This window comes from Macrosteles quadrilineatus, unplaced genomic scaffold, assembly GCF_028750875.1.
Source record: "Macrosteles quadrilineatus isolate MER2022 unplaced genomic scaffold, UCM_ALF_1.0 Scaffold_9__3_contigs__length_116548681, whole genome shotgun sequence".
Classification (NCBI taxonomy): Eukaryota; Metazoa; Arthropoda; class Insecta; order Hemiptera; family Cicadellidae; genus Macrosteles; species Macrosteles quadrilineatus.
This window is the reverse complement of record NW_026542602.1, coordinates 111,336,947-111,346,442: the sequence shown is the minus strand read 5'-3', so window position 1 is coordinate 111,346,442 and position 9,496 is coordinate 111,336,947. Positions and strand designations below refer to the sequence as shown.

Genomic DNA, 9,496 nt, shown 5'->3' with positions numbered 1-9,496 from the left:
CTAGCTCTTTACATCACTAACTTGTCAAACGATGCCAGCAAATCTAGAACTAGTTCACTGTGACTCTTCATATCACTAATATTTCATATGGTAACAGTCTACAACACTAGATGAATACTTTTCCCATCCAAACGTGTCTTCTGGTGTGGTCGCCTTTATTACTGAGCACCCCACATTGTCACTAGCTTCGATCGTCTATGGAAAGTGTTACTACCTACATCACTATTTGGGATGTCCTCATCTGGCATAAGTTGCAATTACATCATCACTGCTTCCTTTCACGATGTTCACAGTTCACTATCACTAGAGTGTCATTAACAACAGTCTTAGGCCCATTGTGGGGCGTGGTGTATTGGTGATGGCTAGGATCACATGTTGGTGACGCTTGAGGTCCTGGAACATTAAAAATAGTTTTAGTCGAGAAGAAATAAAACCTTCACAATAAGTATATAGTTATGTTACATGTATTCAACAACCTATGTGGGTCCCAGTTGGTTGATACCCAATTAGTTATTTTAGGTTAGGGATCAGTAAAACCGTGCGCTAAAGTCTCTCGAAAGTATACACAAACAGAAAAACTTTCGTTTTTGAGGTAAAAATTCAAAATTAACTAGGAAAATTGCTAATTACCTGTTGCTGTGGTTGTTTCAGTTATTTAAATACATATTTCCATCATTTGAACATAATAAAACAATAATTACGCTGATGGGTTGTTACGATGTATTAATAAAAGAGCAATGGGAGTTACTTAGCTCAAATTGAATCAAGAAAACATTAAACACTGATGATTTTAATTGTAAATTTGTATTACATTAAATATTCTGGGCAGTAGAGAGGACATAGAGTTTGCGTTTGGATCTGAAGTTTGCTGGATCAATCCAAGCGGGGTCGCTTGCTCAAGTATAGTCCATAGAGCAATAATTGAATTTGAGACAGTAACCAGACGAGGACTTGGACCGTTCCCTTATAAACACGTAAAACATTTCAATAATATAAAACGCCTTCACAAGACAATACCTACAATACCCCCGCCGCAGCAAACCTGCAGACTAAGCGAATTTCCATTTGACTAATTGGATTTACACTGAAATGTGTACTTAAAAATATAACATTTACTAGCTGTACCCGCGGGCTTTGCCCCGTTTAACTTCATAAGTGAGCTCGTTCGCATGGTTCAATCACGTCCTGGTTGAAGTTCGTTCGCTAAGCTCACTCACCTTTAGGTTGGAGCTCGTTCGCTCCGCTCACTTGCCTTCAGGTTAGCTCGTTCGCTACGCCAACTCGCTTCCAGGTTGAAGTTCGTTCGCTACGCTCACTCACCTTTTGGTTGCAAATTGGCTGTAATGGCTGTAGTCATAAAACAATACTTTCTCCATATACTATGGTATAGGGGGAGAAAGTAAAAATAATAGTGCTGCACCCTGTTGGTAATCCTTGTAACTTTAATGCTATTGAACATCATAGAACAGAACCAACTTGTTTAATTGAAACAGCTGTTAAGAAATTCCTTTTAAATATGAAAAATCATAAGGTTAACATGGGAAACTCCAGAGCCACCGGGGCGGAACCCGAAAGCCCGATCAGAATAAAAACTACTTAGTTTTCCTATTTAATGCCCAAAGAATCGGTGTACCGAATTTCAGCCTTCTAGATGGGAAGTGGAAGAATTAGTGATGAGTGAGTGAGTCAGTCAGTCAGTGAGGGCTTTGCCTTTTATATATTTAGATTCCCGATTTAAATAGAATTTGTTTTAACAAGTACTTAGGTTTGCTGCATCAGGGAGGGTAAAACTGTTTTTTTTTTTGTAAAATGTTAATAGTTAGTAAGAAATAAAAACATTTTCCAAATTTGATCAAAATATGTTCATAAACAAGCAAACTACAACAGTTTACTCATTCTCCATAAGAATAACAGGGGAATTTTAAATTTACAATTTTTTGGAATTTTCTCCGTAACCATTAGGCGCATAATAACGCTTCAATATACTAAATTATTTGTTTTTTGAAGCTCTACAAAATGGTTTGGAAATAAATTGCTAAATTTTATGTTTTTTGGGTCAAAAATGGGAAAAACCTATTTTTACCCCATAAAACCCCCCGTAAACACCCGTTCCCATGGTCCGATCATGCTGGATCGCGAACACGTTCGAATAAACGTAGGTTTACACGTTTGTACCAAATTTCATCAAAATCGGATCATTTTTGCTCGAGTTATCGTGCTGACGGACACATATATATATATGAATTTGAACGGATGGTGTTTTTGGCCTCTAGGAACCTCAAAACGAAAAAAAATCGGTTTCGCGTCCAGGTCTTACCATGAGTACTACGGTAATAGCTTATTCCCTATATGGGAAATTCGCTAAAATTGATATTTTAAATAAGATTGTAAACAAGAAGGGCAATGAAACCTCAAGAATAACGTCGCCGATATTTCTCGCTAACAATGTACCCCAGGATGCAATGTTGCGCTAACCTTCAAATCCAGGTGACACAGAAGCTCCAACGAGTTACAACGACAAGCTAACGAGGAGGCAATTGGGAGATTTACAGTGTGGGAGGGTATGTCAATTAACAGCATTAACGAGCAGTAACGACCAACGATGAGTCATGGCCGCGTGGGCTACGAGATAGTCACGAGCTGGGTCCACGAGCTACATACATACCCGGGATAGTGGAAACTAGAGATGGCTCTGTGGGGGCAATGATCAACTCCACTGAGGACAACACACTAAAGGCAAACCTCCCAACTCTGAAGACTTTCGCCTTCAACAAATCACAACGTGACATCAACGTTAAATTGCAAAATCCTTAAATAGGTGATGAGCCTACTGGCACTGTTGTTAGAAAAGCTAAATAGTTATTAATTATTTTGCAATTTAACCCTAAACTAACGTAGCCTTAACCAGCTACAAAATTCCTGAATATGTAGTTTAACTTCAATATATCATATGCTGTATAGTGGAAACCAGATATGGTTTTCTGATAAAGTGTTTGTTAGTGACAGGAAGATTGCGACAAACTAAAATACTTTTAAAGGACATAGGTGCAACGAATCTGTTGTTTCGCTCCCTATTTGAAGAATAATTTTGCAATCCAAACTGAAACTTATCTAAACTACGTTGTCTAGCTACGGTTTTGATAAAAAAACAGTGTAACTCTACTCCAAGATGTATAGTTTTTTTTATAGTATAGTCCTTCCTAATGATTGCATAATTGAAATAAAACAAATAAAATTTGACGATATACTTTTATATGTAAGCAAAAACTTTTAATTTTTTGAACAATGGTTCTTGCTTAAACCTAAGCTTTTCTCAGTCGGTAACCATACTACATATATCGGATTTATATTTTTATTCCACAATCATACAAAATACGAAGCCAACTTTTGGTTTTGAATACAAAACAAGTAAAATCGTTCTCTACGGGTTAAAAAAGGTTTGAAATGCGAACGCTTTTTGGATTGAAAGTGGTAAATGGAGTTCTTGGTAGTGATAATCGTATCAGAGCAGTGCGTTGATGTCTCCAAACCAATTAACATACATAGGGAGACCGCGCGCTTGCCATACCACCACAACGGCATACCACAAAACGCCATACCACCACAACTCAATAACACAACAACTACATACCAAAATACAAAATATACAGTTATGACAGATTTGTCAACACGTGTCTTTATTTACAAGCGCACCACTACCAAAGTTACATTCTAATTTGTAGGACAACTCAAATAAGTAATGTTCAAACTAACGATAAGAATCAAAGGTAACGCGACAAAGTTTATTCGTTAACTCAACTGACGAATTTATTTTATTTTGCTTTAAGGTCCTAAATTAAAAAGGGCCATTGAATAACATCTAGAATTGTTATTAGGTAGATTTTCTAAAGTTTCATCTCATTGATGACATTATTTCCATTAAAGGTTAATCAATGTTTCAACAATAATTGTGTTAATTAGTGCCTTTTTAAAGGTTCCGTGATTTGCAAGGTTTTCCAAGTTAATTATAATAACAATAAAAATCCTGCCCAAAAAATTAATTAAATAAAAAAAATGAAAAAGTTAAGCTAAAAAAAAGTTAAATTGATTTCTGATTCCTTCGATATTCTTATTAAAAAATTAGAATGTTTTATGAAATACCAGTTAGAATAAAAATACAACACAATCTTTAACAAGTTGTAACGTAGTGTTGTAGGATTTTACAAGATATGTTCAGTCACTATTTTAATACTGTACCATCTTGGGAATTTTAAATGATTATTATTTACATTTAGTGGTAAAATGACATATTTGCAAGTGATAAGGTGTTGACATTCTGGAGTCTAGACACCCGGTACATATTGCACTTCAGTCTTCATACGAACAAGTGGGTGTCTACAGGAGATAATCTCCCTGACAGATGTATCCTGAAGCTGCATCGGTAGCGGTAGGTGTGGATGACACGCGTTTACGGTATCACAAATAACTATCAGTACACTCGAGATGTACCACTCAGCATCCGCCAGCGCACCAGATATTGGGTGAGTTACTGACATTGCAAGCTACAACCATCTCTCAGGGGAACTTGTACATTTGTGCTGCAATGTAACTGACAGGTGAAAATGAAATTGTCCTAGAAGACTAACAAGTTGACAATTAGCTTTGAAAAGGGACTGAGAATGAGAAAATGAATGTGTACATACGATAGGCTACTTTAGGCGATTCACTAATAGGAGATTATATTAGATTGTACTGCGCCAAAACACCAGGGTGCTTATTTTTAGGCGAAGATGATTAAATGTCAAGTCCTGAATGGATAAAATGAAAGCGGTGTTCCTTACACAAACCAGCGGATTCTTCAGCAATGAACCGAATAAAAACCCAATGTTGCCCTTGCTGACCTTGATGGTCAGATGGATGTAGTGTCGAACCATCAAGGAGCTACTGACTTTTCTCAGGATGGAACCCGCAGCTTTACGACTAGTAGCACTAAAACCACTCGGTCACCCAGCTGTAGAGAATATCGGGTAACAAAGACAGCGTGTTGTAGCGTAGGAGACGGAGACGAGATGGTATCATGGTGGAGGACCGTGTCTTGTACACTATACTGGTCGTGGTCGTGCTCTAGTTACAACGTGGGTCCTGAGATTCTTGTGGGTTTGGACGACTGAGAGAAATAAACTTATATGATTTCCATACTAATATTTCAATTACTGCTGATAGTTCACAACCAACCTGAAATGGTAAAATTAGAAAGATTTGCTTCAGTTACTAGTTACTCTAAAGATTGTCGAAACACCAGCAGTTATAAAATGTTTAGAAACGAAAATTTGTATTTCTGAAAGGTTATGCAGTACCGTTGTAAGTGTACGTTACACCACGAATGCTTGAACAGAACCGGTACCACATAATAAACATAAACAAATTACGCTGCTGGCCCGAATCCTATACTAATAGCATTAACTATTGTCAGATTTATTGTAACAGATCAGGACATTTGTTTAAAGTATCATCAGATGTAGACAGTTTCATTTAAGCCATAGTAAATAATGTTTACGTTCGGTCCTTTACACCATTGACTTCTGTAAACTGAAGTAGGCATTCTATCTATATAGGCCAGCTGTAACCATTTTTTTTTTTAGTTGAAAGAAGAAATCCCAGAGTATACCACTGTATAAGATTATATTTCTTCATTATCTTGTTTTATTATAACAGTTTATGTTATACAGAAGTTCGCTTTTCATCGATGAAACTGGACGACAATATTCTCTACAGCTAATTAACGTTGTACAAACTTCTACTGAAAGTTGTTCTTTTCATTGCTTTAAAACAAAGTAATTAATAAAAAAAGTCAATGGATCACACAAGACTTCTTCAATACTATCCAGTAGATAGCCTCGATATGTATGTTTGGCTTTGATACTCCTAAAACTAAAAAAGTACAAGAAGTACAGAACCGAGGGTTTTCCTACTGCTACAATATGATGATAGATTTTATAACTTCTCCAAGGGTAAATTCTTTAAAAGGTCATTGATACAACAAACTCACTAAACGCAATGATCAGATCGATTTGAAAGAAGAAATAAACAAAATCAAAAACAAATATAAGAAAAAATATAATTATAAGTTATAAGTGATGGTAAATATACCATAAATAGAGGTATAAATAGATGGTATAATACAATAAATAGAGGCGATTTTGCGTATCTGTTTATTCCTTGTGAGCTCAAACCAACCGTATCGACAACCTACAGGACTAAAATTCTACACTTTTAGTATTGAGTTAGATCACAAGCCTGGTTAAACACATGGCTACCCATGTAATTGTATTCCCTCGGGTCCGATGTTTGCCTAAGATTTCGTAGTGGAGCTTTTGTTTTTTGTAAGTAAGGGTTAATTGATATCAATTACAACAAAGAAATATCCTCAATGTTTATATTTGCTGTGTGAAATGAGGATGGTAATTTTCTTCTTCCACATAATTGATTGAATTGAACCAAATCTTATTTTAAAATTCAGTCAGTACAATTAATTGAGGTTTGTTTCCGTAGCTATATGTCTGCGTCATAAGCCCGTCGTGAACCAAGGAACAGAACAACCTTGGCATACAACCCTATGAAAATTAAATATATTCACAAAACGCATTAACCATCAATACTACTAGCACTATTGCAGTGCATTTCATAACGCGCAGATAAACTCGTTTGCAAGTTACTGTCCTAGAACACGCAATTCTGGATTGTTTATTTAAACTATAACTCGCAAATAATGACAAAAACCTGTGCTCGCCAGCGGTACGCGAGACTGCTATAAACAAACAAAGCAACACCATGGGAAATTGAGCACGAAACTCGGGGTTAGGTTCGGTCGGGTGTGAAAAGTACAATTAATTACTACTCGAGACAGGCTAATTAATACCTTGGCAGGTGTTTGGAGTCTGTGTTTGCATGTGGAGGGAATCAGGTTTAATAAACCACACAAATTTGTAATTAAGATGAGAATACAAGTCTTCCAAATGTTTGGGCCACATATTCGTTTTAGAAGTTCAAGCGCCCCTTTGGTGTTTAATATCTATAAATCATGAGAAATAACAGTCGATATCCCAATTTTATAACACTAAGGATTGGTAAATATTGTTTAAATTAGCTGGACACAAAAATGAATTGACATAAAAACTGCTCAGAATTAATGTAGATACGTCAATACTGTAAAAGTTCTGTCTTAAAGAGTTGAAACATTGACTAGGTTGTAGATTCTGAGCAGAAAGTAACAGAAACAGAACTTGACAAGAACAATTTACAAACTCTGTCTTAGCAAATCTTAAAAAACATAAAATGCAAATAAATTAAATTAAATTTGATTTAAAGAATCATGGTTGAAAAGTCTTAATTCGTAGAGAACTATTTGGTAAAACGGCCATCCTTGGTACGTAAAAGGCTTTCTGAAGCTGGACTATATCAAGACCGAAACTTTAATGATTCTGTACAAAATTTCAAGACCTTGAGTTCAACATTGAAGCATAAAAAATATAACTTAAAACATATTTAGAAATCAATTAGGTACGTATATGGATTTATATTTCAGAACATAAACATAGGATATCCAGTCAAAAAGGTAGTTTTTTGTCTATATCAATTAATTCTATCAAAACAGGTATAGATGTAAAACTGTACAGTACGATGATTGGCTGATCCAGCTAATTGTACCACAACAGGTATAGTTGTCGTGAAATTGTCACTTTTTATACAGCACGATGATTGTCTGATACAGCTAATTGTACCACAACAGGTATAGTTGTTGTGAAATTGTCACTTTTTATACAGCACGATGATTGTCTGATCCAGCTAATTGTACCACAACAGGTATAGTTGTTGTGAAATTGTCACTTTTTATACAGCACGATGATTGTCTGATCCAGCTAATTGTACCACAACAGGTATAGTTGTTGTGAAATTGTCACTTTTTATACAGCACGATGATTGTCTGATCCAGCTAATTGTACCACAACAGGTATAGTTGTTGTGAAATTGTCACTTTTTATACAGCACGATGATTGACTGATCCAGCTAAGGTTTAGCTGTTGTGAGATTGTCACTTCATGATCCCAGCTCCTGTTGGCCGCAGAGTGCCCAGTTGAGCACGATGATCGCCGTTTGTGTCTGATCGTGAGTCAGTTAGCACCGCTCTCTGAATCTTTCGTCGCGCCATTCAATCTCCACGACCTCTCTCACTCAGCAATGTTGTGGAATTGAAAATTACACATGATGAGAATGCTGAAGATGCACAGTACTCACGGACGCTAGATTGTTGGTGGCTTCAGCTACAAATGCAGTTGATTTGATAACCCCGCCGTGTTATTTACTTGGCTGCAGATGCGGTAATTGAAATCTTATCTAGCCTGGCTTGGGACGGATTTCTGATGCATTGTACTGAGTTTTAATTAAGCTGTAGCGTAGCCTAATGAGACTAAAACAGTTTAATATAGCTTACTAATACCAAATAGTCCATTCGAAATGTCACGTTGATAAATAGAACAGCGTGAACATGTTTAACCGAAAGCTTATTGCAGTCTTTGGTGAAATTGTAATCCTTTGTTTTTAAGAATCGCAAAAGTATTTTTGTATATCTAAAAATAAAACTCATTATAGTCAACTGTACTAAATGACGTACTTAGGATAATTTCATCCCTTGCGTAATTATTTCCGTCATATTTAGCCACTATTCTAAACATGGCTTAGATAATTACGCAAACTAACTGCCGAAAAACATCTATACTGCTTATGGTTCTCCTTTCTAAAAAAAACTCAAAAGAGGGCGTAAATTTGAAAAAGGTCTGTAGTTTTCTGAATCCACCACACCTCCGAGATTCAATGTCCAATGTCCCCATTACCTGAGACCAGAGCCAGCACAGCCGGATACCTAGTGAACATTGTACCACTGTAGGGATCTAGCTTCAAAAAGCAAACATATATTTAAATATAACTCCTCAATTTTTCAATTTTCTGCCAAGGTCACATACGTCACGCACGCCAAGTTCCCACGGATAATGAAATACCTCGCTAAACAAACGCGCCCGCCCCGTCATCGCACGACGAATTGACCCACAATCTGCGCGTGATTCCTATAAATCCGTATTGATAATTTGGCGGGGGAGGGGAAGCACGTTCGCCGGTTTGACCCCAGGGTCACTGATAATTAGGGGCCTGGGAACCCCTCCCCCCTCAGGTGCGCTACGTGCTACGTGCTCCGTCGGGAACGTGCTATTAAAATGTTGGTCCACACCAGAGAATCCTTCCTATATGGGTGTAGGGTTTGTATTAAAACTCAAAAGGAATTTAGCTTTTATTTACATGGATTTATATTCCGGGCTTGGAGCAATACAGAACACTGAAAGACATCAGTCCGAATGTCAGTCGAACCCTCAAACCCGTTGGCATTGGCCAACAATTCACCAACTTCTTAAGGAGAAGAGTTCAATTACAGGTCAAAATTTAGATCAAAGTATCAAACATCTAT

The 9,496-nt window shown here is 36.8% G+C and overlaps 1 long non-coding RNA gene across 1 annotated transcript in view; it reads right to left on the bottom strand.

Annotated features, from left to right (window-relative positions):
* Positions 1-310: 310 nt before the first annotated feature.
* The window catches only part of LOC129002140 (uncharacterized), a 28,725-nt gene continuing 19,539 nt past the window's right edge, over positions 311-9,496 (bottom strand). The window contains exon 3 of the long non-coding RNA XR_008491544.1: positions 311-393. This is a non-coding gene — a long non-coding RNA (uncharacterized LOC129002140). The remainder of the gene's footprint in view (positions 394-9,496) is intronic.